Source organism: Tenrec ecaudatus, chromosome 11 (genome assembly GCF_050624435.1).
Source record: "Tenrec ecaudatus isolate mTenEca1 chromosome 11, mTenEca1.hap1, whole genome shotgun sequence".
In the NCBI taxonomy this organism is placed as follows: Eukaryota; Metazoa; Chordata; class Mammalia; order Afrosoricida; family Tenrecidae; genus Tenrec; species Tenrec ecaudatus.
The window spans coordinates 49,600,513-49,623,184 of record NC_134540.1 but is presented as its reverse complement, the minus strand read 5'-3'; the positions used below and the strand labels follow the sequence as shown (position 1 = coordinate 49,623,184).

General features: G+C 42.9%; 1 pseudogene; it reads left to right on the top strand.

The window, feature by feature from the left end:
* Positions 1-1,464: 1,464 nt before the first annotated feature.
* Positions 1,465-20,770, top strand: LOC142460922 (ketimine reductase mu-crystallin pseudogene; annotated as a pseudogene).
* The last annotated feature ends 1,902 nt before the right edge of the window (positions 20,771-22,672 follow it).

Here is a 22,672-nt window from a genome sequence, read left to right as displayed (position 1 = left end):
GTCCGCTGGAAGGGAGTTATATTAGATCCTTGTGATCGGTTCCCCCTTTTCCTCTTACTTCCCCCTTTCCATCCTGGTATTCCTGGTATGGCTACTCTCATTATTGGTCCCGGGGTGGGGGGTGGGGTCTGTCCTGGATTCCCTGTGTGGTCATGTCCTAACTCCTTAGGAGATATAAACCCACTACCATCAAGCTCATTCAGACTCAAAGCAACCCTCTGGGGCAGAGTGGAACTGCTCCACGGGGTTCCCAGTGCTGTAAATCTTTATGGAAGCAAAGGACCACATCTTCCTCCCATGGAGCTACTCACAGAGTCAAACCAGCCACCTTTTGGTTAGCAGCCTGACACTTACCCCACTGAAGCACCACAGCGCTTTATGATACATAAAGGAGGCACTTAACTGTCTTGGCTGACTGATGAATGCTTATGAAGAAGTGGTTTTTATTTGTTTGTTTTTTAAATGAGATCTCTCTTCCTAAACTTTGTGCAGTGTACCAAATTGATTAGTGTAAGTAACGAGGCACTATATCATAAGGTAAAATCAAGACATTCACTACAAGCACCACGACATAGAAATACTATTCTGTCTGCTGTATCTTCCATCCCAATTCTTCCATCCCAAGGCATCTCCCTTCACTTAGTTACCTAAGCCAACAACCTGGTAGCCTCCCAGCCCTCTCCACACTCCCATGTCTCAGTCTTCATAATTTTTCTTGAATATCTCAGATCCTTCCCCTCATTCCTGAATTCAACACAGTTGTTCCCTGGGTTCAGTCCTTAGCATCCTAACCCAGGCTCTAATGCTCATTTGCTAACTGGCTGCTGAGTATGTGGGGTCCCCTTCTCTCCAAACCATGCCACACACACTCAACAGACAATCTTTCAGAAATGCAAATCTGCCCATGCCGTTCCTTTCCACAAATCATACAATAACGACTTAATGTGACGTGATAAAATCCTAACTTCCTTGCATGTCATTCAAGAGCCTTACAAATCTGATTCCTGACTTCCAAATATTATCATCGACGAGTTCAAGACATCAAATCTCTAAAATCATCAGGCTTTGAGAAGTACCAAATGATTTCACTTTATCATGCCAAATATTTTTTACTCTGGATCCACATAAACTATTTGAATGACCTTCAGGCCTAACACAAGGACCAATTTCTTTCCCGAGAACCCCGACGTCACAAAATAAGACTGCTTCACAGGCCATGTCTGTGCCGGGTGGAGGTCCCCAGGGTGACAATGAAAAGAAACAGAATTTCATGGAAAGAGATGAGCAGGAATCAGGTTCAAAAGACTCAGCAGCAAGCTTGCAGTGGACTGAACCTGGCCCGTGTTGTTTGGAGTTTGTTTGTTTCCCCCTAATATTTCAAAATTGGAGGCTTTTCATCACAGAACTAAAGGTGAGAGAAGGAGCCATTCTAAAAAAGCAGTGACTCAGAAAGCAAAAGACAAAATGGAAGAGAAAAACGAAGACTTGTGCGAGAGCGCTTGTGGACAGGTGAGCCTGTGAGGGACACTGACGCCTTTGGGTTGCCCATTCAGACCAGGGTTCACCATCTGAAACATAAATTTAAATTGGTCTAGAGAAAAAACTTGAATGCTTATCTGCAAATTACTTACAAATGTCCTTGCCAATTTAGGGCCTTATGCCACCTGGTGGCAGTTGACCCAATTTTAGATTCAGTTCCTTGAAGCAGAATTTGTTCCCACCATCTGTAGCACAACTCTTCAACATCATCTTTGTTGAATGAATGAATGAATGAATGTGATGATGGCATGAATAAATGATTGTGCGCCAAAGCTCCGTGGCATGGGAAGAGGTCCGATGTGAAGGTCAAGGGTCTCGAGTTCGGCACCACTCACTGTGCTGTGATGGGAAGGACATTGGGTCTCTGAGAGTCTCAGAATTGGTGCCTGGAGAGATTCTAAAACCTTCCATAGATAATCGCTGAGGTCATTCCACATCAAACATTCTTGACTTTATACTGGATCGCGTATGTGTATGTGTATGTATACACAGTCACTTGTTGACATCTAAAACCTCCTACAGTTATGTTATTGGATATTTTGAATATTCATTTATGTAGGAATCTGTTTTGCTGGACAATCCTACTTGCACTCACAACTGTTTGGAGAGTCGCAATGTAAAAAGGCTTATCGAAGGGAGCGTGTGCATGTGTGGTAAGAGAATTTGAACTCAGAGTCGGAGGAGCCTTTCTGGTTCTGACCAGTCTTCTTTCTGCTGCTGTTGTCATTGCTCTCCTGCTAAATGTTTCTAGAAATGGCTTAACCCAGCCCGAGTTCCCTCCAGAAGCATCCTTGACCCTCCCACCTCGCTGGTGCCACATCCATGGTGGGTACTGCAGAGTGAACAGATCTTACTGGGTGGATGCTGTCATCGGTGTTTATATTTTCAGCCTATCCAACAACCAAACCTGTTGCTAGGAAGGGGAGCCAGCGGGGGGTGGCACCAAACAACAGCAACAATATTCCCAGCACAAGGAACAGACAAAACATAAGACCCCCTATAGTTTTTATTGTGAATCTTTGTAATCAAAAGTCCGAGTCCATGCTGATGGAGAGCAACCCTCTAGGAAAAGAAGAACTTCCCCGAGTGTCTCTGAGACCGGAAATCTCGGTGGAAGCGGTGATCACATCTTTCCCCCTGGAGTTGCTCATGGCTTTAAATCACTTTGGGTTAGCAATCGAACACTTCATTATTTTGCCACCAGAATTCCTTTTAACCAAATCATAGGCTTAATCAATGGGATTTCAATATTATACACACTTGTCTAATTTTCTCAATCAAATAACAAGATCTAAGTAAAAAGAGAGCTGAAGAATAAAGAAAAATAATAAGCAAGAGGCGACAGAAGAACAAACAAACCTGTCCTGGAAGAAGTACAGCCAGAATGCTCCTTACAAGCAGAGGTGTTGAAGGTTTGCTTTCACAGACTTTGGACATGTTTTCAGGAAGGACCAGTCCCTGGAAAAAGGTGCCCAGCCTGGGAGAGGTGAGCCAAGAAAGAGAAAGTCCCTCCGCGAGTGGCTGCAACGGCCGTGAGACGGCACAAGACCAGGCCCCTGTAAGTCCCATGGAGCAGGTGTCTTCTGTCCCATAGGGTTACCAGGAAGGGGAACCAAGTGGGTGGCACCCAACAACAATAACATCCCCCAAACAAGGAAGAGACAAAGTGCACAAGACACCCAGTAGTTTTTATTGTGAATCGTTATAATTGAGTGTTTGAAAGGATAAGGCAATTGTAAGGCCAGAGTGGTGAATAAACAAGATGATCTTAGAGGATGTTGTAGTCCAAGAAAGTAGAGTGGTGCTTAAACACACACACACACACACACACACACACACACACGGCAGTATATTAAAGGAACACAGGAGCAAAACTGAAAGAGCACCCAATGGCCAACTTGAAAAAGAAAAGTAAGTATTGATGACAATCCAAAGTGTAAAATAAACATCCATTAGTCCATCTTGAAATAAGTAAATGCAGAGAAGAAACCCATCTTCCATGCAGGCAAATGCCGGATGATCTGTATTCTGTCCTCTCAAAAGCAGAACACAAGTCCACTCCACACTCAGCAAGTGGGATCTGCACATGGCGACTTCCGTCTTTACAATTCAGAACGAAGAGGGGGAGTAAAAGAATGCTTTTCAGTGGAGGGGGCCACAAAGCACCACCCCAGCAAAGTTATTAACATCAGCTGATACTAAGCACCCTCAATATGGTGTGATGAAAATGGCACATTACCTCTGTGGTCTTCTCCCCACATCCAGACACCCAGTCTGATCACTGGGGAAAATATCACACAAATCCCCGTTCATGGACATCCTACAAAATGCTTCTCTAGGGTCGTTTTTATGTTCCAGGATCCTGGTGGCACACAGGGTAAGTGCTCACCTGCTACCCAGAAGTTTGACCGTTCAAATCCATCAGCTACTACATGGGGGAAGATGTGGCAGGCCACTTTCATGGCTGTCCAGTTCTACTCTGTCCCACAGGGTCACTATGAGTTGAAATCCATTGGCTTGCAATGCCCTGTTTGTTAGATGAAAACAAGCAAAATCTAATTACAATAAATATACCACACTAATTTTAAGATGGTGATCATAGGAAAAGCTGAGAATGGGACATAAGGGACATCTTAGTACTATATTGACAATCGTCTGTAAATCTAAAAAAAATGTCCAAATTAAGAGTTTATTTTAAAAAATAGTTTAAACCATGAACCAAGCTTCACATCATTCTCTGCAGTAACCAGAGCCATATGGAGCCTCAAGGAAAACTCAGAATATTATTAAATACCTTTCTTCCACATCATGGTGTTGGCAAAGACTATGGATGATATATCATGGACTGCCAGAGAATTAATTTTACTAAAATCTAACCAGAATGCATCTTAGAAGCAAGAATGGCCAGACTTTGGCTTGCTTACTTTGCACTCATTAAGAGGAAATAGCAATTGCTGGGGAAATACAACATGCTTGGTACAGGGGGGAGTCAAGAGGAAGCAGGGTAGCCATGAGTGAGATGAACTGACATGATAGCCACACAATGGTCACAACCATAACACAGTGCTCATGAAGATGGCATAGGACCAGGCACAATTTCTTCAATTCAACAGCCGCTAACAATAATGCAGGGGAATTAGTAGTAGAGGGATATAGGAGAGAAACTGGATTCTTATTTATCTAGGAAGGGGAAAAGTGTAATTCACTGAAGAGAAATGTCAAAAAATTAAATTGAATTAAAAAGGAGTAAAAAAAGCTTTCGTAGTTCTACCATCTAATACAGCTATCATATTAATAATTTATGGCTTTCCTTTCTATTTAAGATGTCTATATTTTCGTGAGTTTGCTCTTGCTACACAAGTCTCGTCATACTTGATATGCACACCCTGCTTAAGAGCTTCATTAAAATCTCTGCAGCCATCTCCAGGCAGAAAGGTGCATCCAGACAACAGTGGTGCTTTTTTAAAAATTTGTTATTCATTGGGACTAATACATATATCAAATCACTGCATAATGCAATCACGTCCAGTTTCCAAACATTCTTTTTCTCTATGGACCCCTTGATGGCACCACCCCTTCACCCTGCCACCACCTCTGTGCCCCCTCCCCCCAAAACCCCGATTGCTTTTGCCAACTCTATAGATTAATCAGTCTTGTTTTCACACCCTACAAAATGAAAAAATATATATATAGTGTAACCTCAGGAGGGTGACTCCCAATGATATAACACTCCTGAGATCTCCCCTATTGTGTACAACCAAAAACCAAACCAAACAATACAACCCCTAAAACGTTAGATTTTGGAAACCTGATCAGGTCCAGTATGCATGTTAGGGAAAATCTGATGACATGTTTTAACTGTTCGCGTCAGGCTTCTGTCTTTGACCTTCTGTCCTCTACTCACCGATGCACTCCCTTTAGTGACCATTTCTCCCTCCCTCAGTTGTGGATAGGAGTTCGCCGGAGGCGGATTTCCTGTGTCGTTATCCCAATGCATCTTGGGCTCCCGCTGTCATCTATAGCCTGGTGAATCTGGCAAACCAGATGCTCAGACTTTTGGCTCGGATACGATCCCTCCAACTTCCGATTGTATCCTTCCGTGACTGATGATGGTGCTCTTCTTCCACGTGGACTTAATTGACACCTCACTTAGATGGTTACTTGTTTGGAGACAAGCCTTTAAGACTCTAATTTATCTGAGACCCAGATGCTATTTTATGTGAGAGCTGAGCATGATCTAATTTCTTCACCATATTTTGCTATAACACCCATCTCCTCCGTGTTCCCTTCCTGGAGGGGAGTATTGAGCAGGACCATGATGTAAGAACTAATTAATTTAAGTTGGAGCTGGGATTCAGTGTGAGCCCCAAATCATTCCTGGGTCTGTGCTTGTTTGTTTGTTTTTTGGTCTTTTAGTTTATTCTTTCTTGGGAACTAACCCAAATGTCATGTCATCAGTCATTCAATCTTTTGAAGCAGATCTGTACCATTGCTTCTATAATCAGTTCCCAAACATCCTCTTTCTTTCTGGGTACCCTGACGTCATCTCCCCTTTACCACCTTTCTCCACCGCACCCCCTCCTGACTCTCTGGGTCTACTTGCTGTCACTATGGGTTCATCAATCCTGGGTTTCATTTACCAAAAAACAGAACCACTTATTTCACAACTTCAAAAGGGTAATCCCTCACTCCAAAGCACCTCTGAGGTATACCCTTATATGAATAAATCAAAAGCAAATGATGGTAGAATAATCTCCACAGGTGTGCCAGAATAATACATATCTTAATACAACATCTACGGCATTGATGTAGTAAGAATTATGTGTCTGCCTACCAACAGCTGTCTCCTGCTTCCTCAGACACTTTGAATTTTCTGGCTTAAGTCCTCAAGTTCTAGGTGCCTCTGAGGTAGAATCCCATCCACCCAATGGAATTCCCACGTGGGCTCTCATTGGTGCAGCCTCTGGAGCCTGCTGTGTGCCTTGAAGATCCACGATTCAATGTCCCAATGCACCACGACACGGGGCCTGGTCCCACCGGATGCAGTCAGAATCCCTGGTCAATGTGGTCTACCCGTTGAATGCCCCAAAACCCCTCCCCAGGTCCCCAAAAGCATTTTCAGTCCTTCCCCAGACCTAGAAATCAGTCCCCTTCTTTTTCCACCAACAAACAGGCCATTGTGTTCCACGTGCCAATGGGGCAGACGGTTTGCTCCATTTCCCCTCTCCTGCGCAGACAACAGGGTGTTTTAATGCTTCATACAATGGTCGTTTTTTAGATAGAAGTCTGACATTTTAAAATCAGGTAGGCTGCCGGGGCGGGGGGTGGGGGTGGGGGGAGGGGTGTAAGGGGGGTGGGGGCGGGGGCGCGGGAGACCCGGACTAGAAACAGCATGCATTCTTGAGGATGTGCTGCCACCGAGTGGATAACCGTGCATAACACACAGGACGTTTGCAAAGGACAAGACAAAAGACAAAGAAAGCACAAAAGCTTTGCATTCAGTGAAGGCCAGACATTGATCCCGAGCGGAATCCCACTGTTTCTTCGGCATATCAGATGACATTTTAACACAGCTTCTCAAACGTTTGATAAACACCGCCAGAGGCTTTCAACATGGGCACATTAGAGGGATCTTGCACACAAAAAAAATTAAGATTCACAGGAAGAGGAAATGAAAAGACCGTGGAGATTTTCCATGGACTTTCTTAAGCCCGCTCATCTGCTTGCTTTAAATGCTGAAGTCTTCTTACTGCTAATGAAATGGAAGTGTATGGGTTTCCAATAAAATGCGTCAGAAACGCTTAACACATTAGAAAAAGGCAGAATGTGTGCTGTCAGGCAGTGAATAAGGCCTCACATTTGAGCTTCTCAGGGGCCTTCAACGGACTCAGCAAAGGCTCAACTGTGAGGAGGGCAAAGGAGCCCGAGGTGTTTCTTCCTGTTGTACATCGATCGATAGGGTCACTCTGAGTCGGAGCAGACTGGGCGGCACCTAACCACAACGCCCAGGCATTTAGGGTGAATAAAATCTTGGCATAATAATTGTGCATTTCCCTTAACCTGAAATCAATGATTTCGAACAGGAAGGATATATAAAGACATTGGGTGGAAGCTGGGGCATTGAAATTGGTATTAAGGGCATGTTTATCTAGGAGTTACCTAGCGGTCCAACCTGAAGGGACCCAGCAATATTCTTCCCTTGAAGGTAAGTCATAACAGTCTTCTGGTGTTTTATAGGAAAGTCCAAACCCATTTACTATAGCTCCTAACAAGAACAATAGGATAGGATGTATGGGTTTGGAACGACTTTGAAAGACCAAGGAAAACTGCACGTCTGTGGATTCATTATTTCGTGTGCTTATACGGCACTCGGGAGTCCCTGGCAAAGGTAACATGCTCAGCTTCTACCGGAAAAGACGGACCTTCTAGTCCACCCAAGGCATTTTAGAAGAAAAGTCTGGCAATCTACTTCAAAAGCAACGGCAACCATTGAAAACAGCAGTGTGCCACTCTGACCTGATGACACAGGCTCTGTGAGTTGCGAGTATCTCTACAGCAGCTAGTTGATGTGGCATCCTTACGAGAGGCTTGTCCATTCACTGTAGAGCGCCCTGGGTAGGGGACCCATTAACTAAAGCACTTCTCCATTGCTGGGTCAGGAATTTACCTATTTCAACCTAGTTGCTAGCTAATAAGTTAGACTACTATTGTTTATAGAAGTTTGCAGAAGGTGTGAGAGTCGTACTCCATACACAGAAAGAAAAACAACCCTATTTCTCATTATCAGCAAGCACCAGGAGTATTATGCTTAATACCTCACTGGCGGTCTAATTATGTCAGTAATTTTGAACCCAAAGCAGTATATTGTTTTGCATAAAATTTGTTGTTTTATATTGTGGGGCTGTAATTCTTAAGAAATTACTCATTTTAATCACTCTAGTAGACATTCCAGGTATGCTAAACTTTACTACACAGTTAACATTTACCCTGAGCCACACTTGCGATTACCGCCAGGGAGGTTAAGAGCGTTCCCTTTGCCTTCCAGTCCCATGGGGGCAGCACAGACAAGCACATGCAGTTTGTGACTTTGTTTGAGAATGTTGAACTTGGCAAATCCTCCACTTTCGTAGCAAGTGGTGAGCAAGCTTGCGATTTTACCAGAGGGAGGCCTCAATTTCTCAATATTATTCATCTAAATGATTCCTCCAGATTTCTCAAATACAACCCTGAGAAATGGCCTGAATATTGGCACTGACTGGTAAGTGTTGTATTGCTAATTATAAGGTCATCACTTCAAACCCACCAGCAGCTCCTTGGGGGAGAGATGAAGCTGTGTGTTCACATCAAGATTTATAACTTTGAAAATCCTATATGGGACTACTTTGAGTTGGTATGCATATATCAGGCAAGAACAGCCAGCCTTTCCACATTCAAAGCCCAAACTGACCTTTTTAATATCCCCACTAATAGTTCTGATCGAGTCTATACCTTCAGCATGATGTACTTAAACTATCTACAGTTTGCAACCCTATTGTCATTGAGCATTTCCCAAAGCTGATCATTTCTAGACCCTTACCTGTCTTAGTTTCCTAGTGCTGCGAAAAGCAGAGACGGCACAAGTGGATGCCATAACAAACAAAAATTTTAGAAGACTAGAAGTCAGAATTCAAGGTGCAGACTCTAGGGCAGTGGTTCTCAACCTGTGGGTCGCGACCCCCTTGGGGGTTGAATGACCCTTTCACAGGGGTCACCTAAGACCATGGGAGAACATGTGTTTCCTATGGTCTTGGGAACCGAGACACGACTCCTCTAGCTGGTCTGCCCACATGCAGATACGCCCACATATGAGTACCCAGCCCAATGGATGACCTCATCACACCAACCCCGTCACATACACCCTGTACAAATACAAGTGTATGTGACGGGGTTGGTGCCATAATGTATTTATGCAGACCGGTCATACATGTGTAGAGAGCAACTACTCTGTAGAGAGCAGCTACTGTGTAGAAAGCAGTTGTTTTGTTGAAAGCAGCAGTATTGGAGGTAAAACTACACTTCATGAATCATAATTACATATTTTTGTGTGATTAATCACTATGCTTTAATTATGTTCAATTTTTAATGATGAAAATACATCCTGCATATCAGATATTTACATTATGATACATAACAGTAGTAAAATTACAGTTTTGAAGTAGCAATGAAAATAATGTTATGGTCGGGGGTCACGACAACATAAAGGGTCGTGGCATGAGGAAGGTTGAGAACCACTGCTCTAGGGGAAGACTCTCTCTGTGTGCCCAGTCCTTGTCTCCTCAGTTTCTGAGAGCCTTGGAGAGTTCCTTCAATCTTCCCTTATCTTTCTTCTTTGCTTTTCTCTCTCAAAAGAAATTGACTCTAAGTATACTAGCCCTGCCCCATTAACATAACAAAGACAAGCAATTCCCAAATGGGATTAGAACCACAGGCACACAGGGCAGGCTTTACCCCCTTATTTGAGGAGGCTGTAATTCAATCCTTAAATCCAGTTTAGTATTGCCTTTCTCTGAATTTATTTAAGGGTTACTTCTCAAAGTCGGCTACAATAATCCAAGTTTGGTCTACTCACTTCAGAGCAGAATGGAACTATTTACTTATTCTAGAAATATTTCTTCATTGTAGCAACAACATTACCTGAAAAATTAGGACACACGAAGGAGTCATCCTTTACAGCTATAATTGCTATATAACTACTCTCCAGTAGGACCTCGTTTGCACATTTGTATTGTACCATATGGGACTTGTTAGTGTGATGATTTATTTAGTGGAAACACTGGAGAATAATGGAGCTTCTATACACTGGAATAAATACAGGATTGCAGTGTATGTGGCTTAATAGAGTGTATAGCAAATAGGGATTAGTGGGACTGCCAATAAAGCTAATATAATTTTAGGTTGCTATAATGAAGAAACACTTTTAGAGGTTCAGGCTGGATTCAGAAGAGGACATGGAACAAGGGATATCATTGCTGATGTCAGATGGATCTTCGTTGAAAGTGGAGAATATGAGAAAGATGTGTACTTGTGTTTTATTGATTATGCAAAGGCATTGGACTGTGTGGATCATAACAAATTATGGATAGCATCAGAAGAATGGGAATTCCAGAACACTTCATTATGCTAACATACCAAGAGGTAGTCATTTGAACAGAGCAAATGTTTAAAATCTAGAAAGGTGTGAGTCGGGTAGTAACCTCTCACCATGTGTATTCAGACTGTATACTGAGAAAAAAAAATCCTCTGCAAAACTGGACCATGTGAAGAAGAATGAAGCACCAGGATTGGGCTTACTACCAACCTGCGATGTGGACATAAAACAACCTAGAAATGAGGAAGACTTGAAGCATTTGCCGATGAAATCCAGGATTTCAGGCTTCAGAGTAGATTATACTTTAATTTAGAGAGCAAACATCCTGACAACTGACCCAGCAGATAACGCCATGATAACTGGGAGAAACATTGACATTATCAAGGATTTCATCTTGCTTGGATACAGAATCAGTGTTCATGGAAACAGCAGGAAAGAGATCAAGACATATTGCCTTGGGGAAAACTTGCTGCACAAGAGCATTTAAAATTGTTAAAGAGCAAAGATGTTAGCCTGAAGACTAAAGTCCCCTGATCCAAGTCCTGCTATTTGAGTTGCATACAAAAGGTGGGCAGTGTATGAAAAAGACTGAGGAAATGATGAATGTGAATTAGGGTCCTGGCAAACAATAATGAAAATACCATGGACTGCCAAAAGAACAAGCAAATCTGTCTTGTAAGAAGTATAGCCAGAATCCACCTTAGAAGCAAAGATGATGAGAAACCATCTCATGAACGTTGAGCATGTTATCAGAAGAAACAAGTCTCTGCAAAGGGACGTTATTCTTGGTCAAGGAGAAAAGCATCAGGAAGGCTTGGCTCTAGAGGAGTCCGTCCCCCTTGGACATGCGGGGACAGTGAATGGCATGCCTGGCCCCTTTAGTCCGTCCCCCTTGGACATGCGGGGACAGTGAATGGCATGCCTGGCCCCTTTAGTCCGTCCCCCTTGGACATGCGGGGACAGCGAATGGCATGCCTGGCCCCTTTAGTCCGTCCCCCTTGGACATGCGGGGACAGTGAATGGCATGCCTGGCCCCTTTAGGGTTTCCTGTATGGGCTCCAATAAATTTCCTCCCTTTTGCTAAAACAAACAAAGAGGGAAGAAGACCCTGGAGATGGACTGACACAGTGGATGGGCTCAATACCCAACGGTGAGGATGGTCTTGGGGTGGACAGTATTTTGCTCCATTGTCCAATAGAATGTCCTCCATTCTGGATTTGTGGTATCCTTTCACTTAAAGTGCCCTACCTCATATTTCCTATAGATTTAATAGTTTGGATACTCAGGTGCAACTTTTGGGGGAAAGATATTTCAAGGTAGTTCTGTGTACTTCCTGATCTAGTGTATAAGGAGGCAACAACAACTAGTTGTCTAATGTTAAGGAATTATCTCTTGATTATTGTGTTTTCCTTTTTTTGAATGAAAAATAATGTGTTGAATCTCGACATGTCTTTACTTAGCTATAGAGATGGTCATATGATTTTAATAACTATGATTGAACTAAATGATGAAGCAAACGAATGGATTTTATAATACTGAACTCTTGTCATTACCAGAATAAATTTTACTTGATATGATATATATTTTTAACTGTTTAAATTTCATTTACTAATACTCTATTGAAAACTTTCACATTGATAGTCACAACATTGGCCTGTCATTTTCCTTTTTAGATGTTATGTCAGTTTGGGCTGATTAAGGAAACAAATCCAGTGACACTGATATATGTGTAAGAGAGATTTATATCAAGAAGTCATTATATATCAAGAAAACATACCATCCCAGTCCAAATCAAGTCCATAAGTTCAACACTAGTCCATAAATTCATCTTCAGATTTATGCAGTCACAGGCAATGGTGCAGAATACAGGAACATCACAGGCCAGTGGGTGCAGTCTTGTGGGTCCATGGGCAGTGGCCCACATCACAGAATCCACCAGCAGGAAAGGTAAAGGCAGAGACAGAAAGGGGGCAGGTTTCCAGGGCCCACCTTATGTGAAGGCCACGCCCACCGGGATATATCATCACAGACTATGCTCCACCCTACACTTTTATATATGAAGTTGACATGAAATTATGTAATTACCACAGATGCTATCAGGGTTTAGTTATTAATGTTGTGATTACTTCATTAAACAATGTGAGAGTTTCTGTTCTTTTTTTAAACTCACAGTGGCAGTTCCACCCTGCTTTGTAGAGTCAGCATCAGCAAAAATAATCTTCTTATTTCTCATTTCAAAAATTGCGTTTTCCTATTCCATTTTGAATTTCATTAACTTGCGTTTTCTTTATTTAAAGAGCTTTTCATTTTGATAAGGTTCTACGGTTTCTGGTGACTTAGTCATATCTATTCTCAAGCCTACAAGGCACATGGTGAAAGATAGACCACATGCTGGCACACATAGAGGTCACTCAGACTTCCCTCTCAGACCACTATACCATAAGGCTGGAAATCAACAAAAGGAGGAGTAAGAAAACAAGGAAAAACAATTAGAGGAAGAATACCTCTCTGCTGCAAAATGAGTAGGTATTGACCCAGATCAGAGACGAAATCAGGAAGTTTTTAGAAACCAATGAGAATGAGAATACAATGTACCAAAACCTCTGGGACACAGCAAAGGCAGTCATCAGAGGAAGCTTGACAGCAATAAATGCACACCTGAAAAAAGAGACTTGTGATTGATATGCTGGCAGAAAACCTACAGCAATTAGAGTGGAGTCAACAGGACGATCCTACTAAAAGCAAAAGAAAAGAAATAATAAAAATTAGGAAGAAATAAATGAGTGAGAAAATAAGAAACTATACGCAAAAAATCAACACAGCAAAAAGCTGGCTCTTTGAAAGGATTAACAGAATCAGCAGACTGCTGGCAAACCTAACTGAAGAAAGGAAGGAACAAATATCAATAGTCCTGTTGAGGAATGAAAAAAGGGGAATTACAACAGACCCTAATGAAATTAATAGGCTAATTACACAGTACTACAAAGGCCTACACTCCCATGAAGTGAACAACCTTGAAGACAGGGACAAATACTTAGAAAAACAATCCTTCCCTAGACTATCCCAGATGGACATCAACAATGTCAACAGACCCATAGCGAGAGGAAATAGACAAGGTTATCAAGAAAATACCAACTAAAAAATTTCATGAGCCAGATGGCATCACAGGAGAATTCTACCAAGCATTCAGGGAAGAACTGAGATCGATCCTACACAAACTCTTTCAGAGCATAGAAAAAGATAACAAACTCCCAAACTCTTTTTATGAAGCTAGCATAACACTGATACCTAAAGTGAGCAAGGATCCCACCAGAATTGAGGACTAAGACCGATATCTCTAATGAAAATTGGTGCAAAAATCTGTAACAAAATACTGGTCAATAAAATACCAAAGTTTATGAAATGAATAATTCACCATGACCAAGTGGGATTCCTTCTCGGGATACAGGGATGGTTCAACATCTGAAAATCCATCAGCAATATTATTCATCACATTGATAAGAAAAAGGATAAAACCACATGATAATAGCAATAGATGCAGAAAAAACATTCAACAATATCCAACACCCACTGCTGTTTAAGACACTCATGGAGACAGAAATGGAAGGAAAATTCCTCAATATAATACAAGCCATATATTAAAATTCAACAGCCAACATGGTAGTCAATGGAGAAAAGATGAAAACAATCCCACTGAAAAAGGGAATTAGATAAGGATGCTACTTGTTCCCACTTCTATTTAACATCATACTTGAGGTCCTAGTTAACAACATAAGGCAAAGGAAAGACATCAAAGGTAGTCGTCTGGGGGAAGAAGAGGTGAAAGTATCGTTATTCGCAGATGATATGATTTTATATATGGAAAACCCCAAAAGCTCCATACGAGGAGTGCTGGAAGTGATAGTGGAACATGGCACAGTGGCAGGATACAAGGTCAACAAACAGAAGTTTATCGGACTGCTATATACATCGGATGGGTCTACAGAAGAGGAGATCACAATAGCCAAGCACAAATTGAAATATCTAGGGATATACTTAAGCAAAAACCCCCAAAAGATTTGTACAAGAACACTATTTCAAGAAACCAAGAGTAATGTCCATAAATGGAAGGATATACCATGCTCATAGATCAGAAAATTCAATACAATAAAGATGTCAGTCCTGCCCAAGGAACTATGCAAGTGTAATGCTATCCTGATACAAATAACAATGTCGTCCTTCAAATAATTGGGAGAGGGAAGAAGTTCATAATTAGCAGAGAACCCTTCAAGAAGGCGAAAGTCAGAGGACTTGCACTACGTGAGTTTAGCACCTACTACACAGCCACAGTGGCCAAAACAGCATAATACTGGTATAATGACAGATATTCAGACCACTGGAAAAGCACCGAAAGCCCAGAAAGGAAACCACCAGCATACAGACAATTGATCTTTGATAAGGGCCCCCCAAATATCAAATGGGAAGTGGATGCCCTCTTCAACAAGTGATGCTGGGTAAAATGGGTATCTACCTACAGAAGAATGAAGCAAGACCCTTACCTCACTCCATGTTCAAGAATAAACTAACTCAAGGTGGATCACAGACCTTTAGGTAAAATACCAAATTATTAGGGCCATCAATGAGAGAATTGGGACAAACCTAATAACTTTGGTGTAGGGAATACATTGGCTATTGGAAATAGGGAAGGGCACAAACACAGAGGAAGCACAGATTGACAAGTGGGATATACTGACGATAAAGCATCTGTATACCTTGAAAGACTTTGCAAGAGAGTAATAAGAAAGCCCACAGACTGGGAAAACATCTTTAGCAATGACACTTCAGGCAAAGGCCTTATTACTAAAACCTACAATACTCTGGTAGTCTACAATAAGAAACAAACAAATAACCCATCGAGAAGGTAGGCAAAAGACCCGAACAGAACTTTCATAAGGGCGGAAATCCAAATGGTCTACAAACATATGGGAAAATGTTCCTGATCATTAGCCATAAGGAAAATGCAAATTAAAACAGCTATGAGATGCTACCTAACACCCTAAAAGATAGCCCAATTAAAAAAAAAAAGCAACAAGTGTTGGAGGGGATGTGGTGAGATAGAAACTCACATCCATGCTGTTGGTCCTGTGGGTGTGTGTAGCCATTATGGAATGCAATATGATACCTAAAACATGGAAATTGAGCTACCATATGACTCAGCAATCCCCCTATTGGGCATATACCCACATAACCACACATCTGTGCTCCAGTGTTCATCACAGCACAATTTATAATTGCAAAGAAATGGAAATATCCTAAATTTCCATCAACTGAAAAATGGATTACAAAACTCTGGTATATACATACAATGGAGTACTATGCATCCCTAAAAAGCAATGGTGAATTCATGAAGCACATCGACACATGGGAAGAGTTGGAGGAAATTATGCTAAGTGAAGTAAGCCAAGCACAAAAGGACAACATGAGTCCACTGAGGTAAGCTTAAAAAGCACAAAGGGCATAGGGGAAAAGCCACCAAATGCACAAATTCCCAGGGCTAAGTCCCGGCACTTTGGCAGGGGTCGGACCCAACCCAGGGATGCATATGGCAGCCATCTAAAAAGGAGGGGAAAGGGAGGGGGGGTGTTACGGATAGTAGGGGAACAGGGCACTAACCCACACGTGGAGAGGGTATTATTCATGTCTCCACAGGAAGGCGAGAAAGGGCACCAAGCCTTGAGGGTAATATACTGGGATGAAGCAGTGAGCTAACAGAAAGGTCTGCAGGGGGCCAGCCCCAGTCCCAGCTAAGTCGACCCCCTCCCCAGATGAATGCACTACAGAAGGCAGCATGAAGACACAGCCTTGGGAGAGTTTCAGGTCTGCCCAGAGCACATGGAAGCAAACTAAGAGGGAAAGACAGACAGAGAACCACATCCTGGGCCACCAAGCCTTAAGGACGACATTCCTGCTCAGAGCAGCCAATGCACAGGAAGACTGGGGGACTGTCCCCACCATGAGGCAGGATGCCCCCTCACTGACCCACAGGGTTAAAGGGGATAACACTGAAGACAGAGTGAGGGTATTGTGCCCTGTCTGACCCTCTGCCCCGCCAAACCCCTCCCACCAGAGCAAACACGAAGGGAGCAAAACAGAGCAGCAAGGACATCAAAGCCTGAGGGCTGACTCTGTGAGCTTCCAAGGCTCCACATTAAAAAATCATTTTATTGGAGGCTCATGCAGCTCTTATCACCATCCATCCATCCATCCATCCATCCATCCATCCATCCATCCATCCATCCATCCATCCATTGTGCCAAGCACATTTGTACATATGTTGTCATCATCATTTTCAAAACATTTTCTTTCTACTTGAGCCCTTGGTATCAGCTCCTCATTTTTTCCTCATCTTCCCACACCCTCTCTCCCTCATGTACGCTTGATAAATTATGCTGTTATTGTTTTTTTCATTTCTTACACTGACCAATGTCTCCCATCACCCACTTTTCTGTTATCTGTTCTCCTGAAAGGGGGTTATATGCAGATCATTGTGATCCGTTTCCCCTTTCTCCCTCCACCTTCCCCTTACCCTCCTGGTATCGCTCCTCTCATTATTGGTCCTGAGGGATTTACCTGTCCTAGATTCCCTGTGTTTCCAGCTCTTATCTGTACCAGTGTACATGCTCTGGTCTAGCTGGATTTTTAAGGTAGAACTGGAATCATGATAGTGGGGGGTGGGAAGCATTAAAGGACCAGAGGAAAGGTGTATTTTCATAGGTGCTATAATGCAAGGGATGTACATTTTTATGGAAGCAGTCAGCCTCATCTTTCTCCCAAAAAGTAACTTCTGGGTTTCAATTGCTAACCTTGTGGCTAGCAGCCCAATATGCCACCAGGGTGACTAAGCTAAGAACATGGGCTAGCAAATTTTCCAATATTTTAAGAGAAATCTGGCATAAAAATAAATCCTAAGAGGTGAACTCCAAACCAGCTCCTGGAACCCCTCACATCATCTTCCTGCAGAAATTATTCAGGACAGCGGAGGTGAATTATTAGTTAAAACACTGTCTGAGTCTTGTGCATCAACCCCCTCACCACCACCTTCCCCAGCATTGCCATGTGGCAGAGAACCAAAGCAGATCATTTAAGAAGTTTCACTTGGCACCTTCAATTCCCTGGTTTAGAAGCAGGGTGGACTGTGAGCTATGCCAGAGTCTCCTCTGTTAGAGTCAGGTAACCTGGCTACCTGGAGAGAAGAGGAGAAAGACACTTGGAGGTGTCTGCACAGCCAGAATATGAGAGAGCAAAACCATCAAGTTTGGCATTGCCTTGCCTGGGGCTAGAGAGAGGGCCAGATGATGGATGAATTCAGCACTGAGTGAGGTCCAGGTGCAGAACCACCTCCAAAGTTCCAGCCTTCACATGCCACATCTGGATACCACTGTCCAAATTCTCCAGCAGCACTGATGGAGGGTTAGTGCAGCCTGTGCATACCTCCGTGCCAGGCACAGGGATGGCCTGGGGGTGATGTCATCTACAGTGCAACAGACGATGCCCTGACCATCAAGTTGGTCACTTTCTATGAGGGTTACAGATTCACCAGGCCACCGAGCTATTCCTTGAGCTCAGGAATGGCACCCTGCTGGGGGTCATGGATGAAAATATCATAACTGTTTATTTCAGAGGACAGCACTGAAGCTGCAGTTCTGGGAGAGGGACATGTCTGATCAGAGCACACAGAAGCAAATGAAGTGGGAGGAAGAGAGAGTGGAGCACATCCTGGCCCACCAAGCCTTGAGGAAAATATTCCTGCTCAGAGCAGCCAATCCACAGAGAAGACCATATGGCTGGCACCACTATAAGACACGACATCCCTCACTGACCCATAGCCCTACAGAGGACAACACTGGAGACACAGTGTGGGAATTCCACCCAATCTGATTCCACCACACCAAGGCAAAACACTAAGGGTGTGGAACGGAACAGCAAGGGGAACAAAGCAACAAGTCCCCAGGGAATACCAAAAATAGACTTTGGGGCCAGGGCTTGGCAACTGAACAAACTCGACTGGAAAACACTCCTAAAGGCCAACAAACAGTTATTGAACTAACTACAAGCTCTTCTTTCTTGTTGTGTTTTGTTTTTGTCATGGCTTGTTGGTGTTGTTGTTTTATTTGGTTGCATGGTTTTGCTCTGTCTTGTTTTTGTGCATGCTATTATCTCCGTAGGTCTGTCTAAATAGATAGGCTGGATGAACAACAATCTGAAGGACAAAACAACGGGGGGAACATGGGAGAGGGAGAGGTCAGAGGAAAGGAAGTGGTGCTAACAAACTCAGGGACAACAGAAAAACAAGTGATCCAAATTGATGATGAGGAGGATGTAGGAGGCCTGGTAGGGCATGATCAAGGGTAATGTAACCAAGAGGAATTACTGAAACTCATGAAGGCTGAGCATGATAGTGGGACAAGAGGAAAGTAAAAGGAAATAGAGGAAAGAGCTAGGAGGCAAAGGACATTTATAGAGGTCTAAATGAATGTATGTACATATGTAAACATTTACATATGAGGATGAGGATGGGGAAATAGATTTATGCACATATACTTATAGATTTAGTAGTAAGGTAGCAGATGGACATTGGGCCTCCACTCAAGTGGACCCCCACTCACCTTCCCGACACGATCTCTGAAGACAAAGAGGGTACATAAGCAAATGTGGTGAAGAAAGCTGATGGTACCCAGCTATCAAAAGATATAGTGTCTGGGGTCTTAAAGACTTGAAGGTAAACAAGCGGCCATCTATCTCTGAAGCAATAAAGCCCACATTGAAAAAGCACACCAACCTGTGTGATCACGAGGTTTTGAAGGGATCAGATATCAGGCATCAAAGAACAAAAAATCATATCATTGTGAATGAGGGGGGGTGTGCAGAGTGGGGACCCAAAACCCATCTGTAGGCAACTGGACATCCCTTACAGAAGGGTCTCGGGGAAGAGACGATCCAGTCAGGATGCAGGGTAGTAATGATGAAACATACAACTTTCCTCTAGTTCCTAAATGCTTCCTCCCCACCCACTATCATGATCCCAATTCTCCTTACAAACCTGGCTAGACCAGAGGATGTACACTGGTACAGATAGGAACCGGAAACACAGGGAATCCAGGGCCGATGATTTCTTCAGGACCAGTGGTGAGAGTGGTGACACCGGGAGGATGGAGGGTGGGGCGGAAAGGGGGAACTGATTACAAGGATCTACATATAAACCTCCCTGGGGGATGGATAACAGAAAAGTGGGTGAAGGGAGACGTCGGACAGTGTGAGATATGACAAAATAATAATTTATAAATTATCAAGGGTTCATGAGGGACTGGGGAGCGGGAAGGGAGGGGGGAAATGAGGAGCTGATGTCGGGCTTAAGTGGAGAGCAAATGTTTTGAGAGGGATGAGGGCAATGAATGTACAAATGTGCTTTACACAATGTATGTATGTATTGTGATGAGTTGTATGATCCCCCAATAAAATGATAAAAAAAAAGAAAATGTCATAACTGCAGTTAAGGGCTGTGGTATCTGCCATCGTCACCAAGTTTTCAAGACACCCAACAGTGCAGTTTTGTGCATCTGTGGGGCTGGAATCAAAGCCTAAAGTCAATATGAGGTCTTCACAGAGAACTTCTCCTCTAAGGAAGTGAGGCTGTGGAGCCACACCAAGGACAATGCAGATAAGTTTACAAAGAGAATGCAGGGAGTGAGACGGGTCTGTCACTGGTCTAGGAGGCTATGACTGGCACCAAGGTGATTATTACAGTAACAGGGCAACAAAACCCATCCTATTTGGTGAGTGGGTGAACCTGGGGGTTCACATCAATGCCATTGAAGCCAGCAGACCCAACTGGAAAGAACTAAATGATGAACTTATGAAATGAGTTGTACTATATGTGAATTCCAGGTGGTCTGCCCTAAAGAAGTCGGGGGTGTCCTTTTGTCAGGGCAGAGAGCTTTGCTAAGCTGGGAGAAGTGGTGGCAGGTGTGGAAGCCAGCCCAGTGCAAGAAGACCACCGTGTTCAAGTCTTTGGGAATGATGGTGGAGGACATAGTTGTAGCCAAACAAAGATATGAGTCCTGGTGATTTTGGAAATGAAATAAAGGAATCTCAAGTTGAGATGGATGGTACTGTTCAAGCGATATCATCATGAGAATTTCATAAACTTGAGATAAATGGAGTCCAGTGGCCAGTGGACTTATCACGGCTTCTTAAGGAGATCCCCATCCATGTCCGTAGTGGGGAAGCCCACTGATGCCCATTTCTTCTGTCATACCAGGGTAGAGTACATGCCTTTCACTACTTTTTTTCATTCCTCGGAATAAAGCATTTTGAATTCTAGGGGTGGGGATAATTTATTTTTTTGTAGTGGGTCGGGTGCTAGGGTGCTAACCGCAAGGTCAGCAGTTAAATACAATCACTGCTGCGTGGGAGAAAGATGAGACTTTCTCATTCCATAAATATTACGTCTCAGAAACCCACGGGGGCAGTTCTATTCCGTCCTGTAGGGTTGCTGTGAATTGGAATCAAGTTAAAAGCAGTAAGAATGTTTGTTTCTTAGTTTGGAGAAGAGACCATAGTTAAGCGAAAACTCTTTTTTTAAAAATCATTTTATTGGGGGCTTGTACAATTCTTATCACAATCCATACATACATCCATTGTACCAAGAACATTTGTACATTTGTTGTCATCGTCATTCGCAAAACATTTGCCTTCTACTTGAGCCCTTAATATCTGCTGCTCATTTTCCCTCTCCCTCCCCACACCTCATGAACCCTTCATCATTCATAAATTATTATTATTTTGTCATATGTTACACTGTCTGATGACTCCCCCTGCCTTCTTCTCTGCTGTCAATCCTCCAGGGAGGAGGCTATCTTTAAAAGGTATTGAGTAGAACAGAATAAGTCTTTTCAATTTGGATGTACCAAAATTATCTAGAGAGATACTAAATTAAGATAAGGCTTGTGGCACTAGGATAGGATCTGGGCCTCTGAAGTTCCAGGTCCTCTAGGTGGCTCTGATGCACAGCGATGTTGGGAGGAGCTCTGGTTATGGAGCAGTGGTCCTCAAAGATGGTTCTTTGTCACAACCAGAGAAAGCTCTCAAAGCATGGACGCTCCTTCCTACTCTCGTGTTCTGATTCAATTAGTCTGGGGGTTGTGGCTTAGCTATCAGGGGCTTCTAAAGTTCCCAAGTAATACTTTATGCAGCCAGAGGTTGAGAATTAAGAAACTAGAAATCAAATCAGAGGATGGGGCAAAACTACTTTAATTCCAAGTCAATTAGCAACAATATTAAAAAGTTGTGTTCATAGGACAGACACCGCCCCTTCCCACCCACCCACCCCCCCCACCCAACTTGGTCTTCACAGTCATTGGGATCTTGTACTTAATTTATTTCATTAAAGGCATTAGGAGTAAGTTACATGAAGATAGATCCCGGTTCTGGTATGGTATTTGACAAATTCTAAAAATATGTTGTAAGAGTTCAAAGAAATAAACAAGCTTTAAAAAATAAATACTGGTCTCTAACATACATAATTCCCACAGGAGCCATGTATTCTAAAGTGGGATTTTAAAGTTTACCTTCCTACATGAGGAGGAAGCAGGAAAGTATAATGATGGATTCAAAACATGGTCAAGAGCCTTAACAGAGGAGCTTCAATACACACATCCTCTCCTTTGAGAATTTTCTATCGATCATAGCAGAACATTGGATAAGATTACTTGATGAAAACTAACAACACAAACTTAAATTATTTCTACGCTTCCAGACCTTTAATGAGAACAATATACTATTTGTTTCCCTCTCTTTCCCTCCCTCCCTCCCTCCCTTACTTTCTTCTTCCTGGAAATATTAGGCGACTGCAATATGCTCACATCCGTACCACACTTCCCTTGGTTGTTTCTATCAGAACACATTTTGGCTCAGCTTTTATATAAAGCTCCCGGGCTTCTAAATGTTGGTCTGTTTACCTGTCTACTA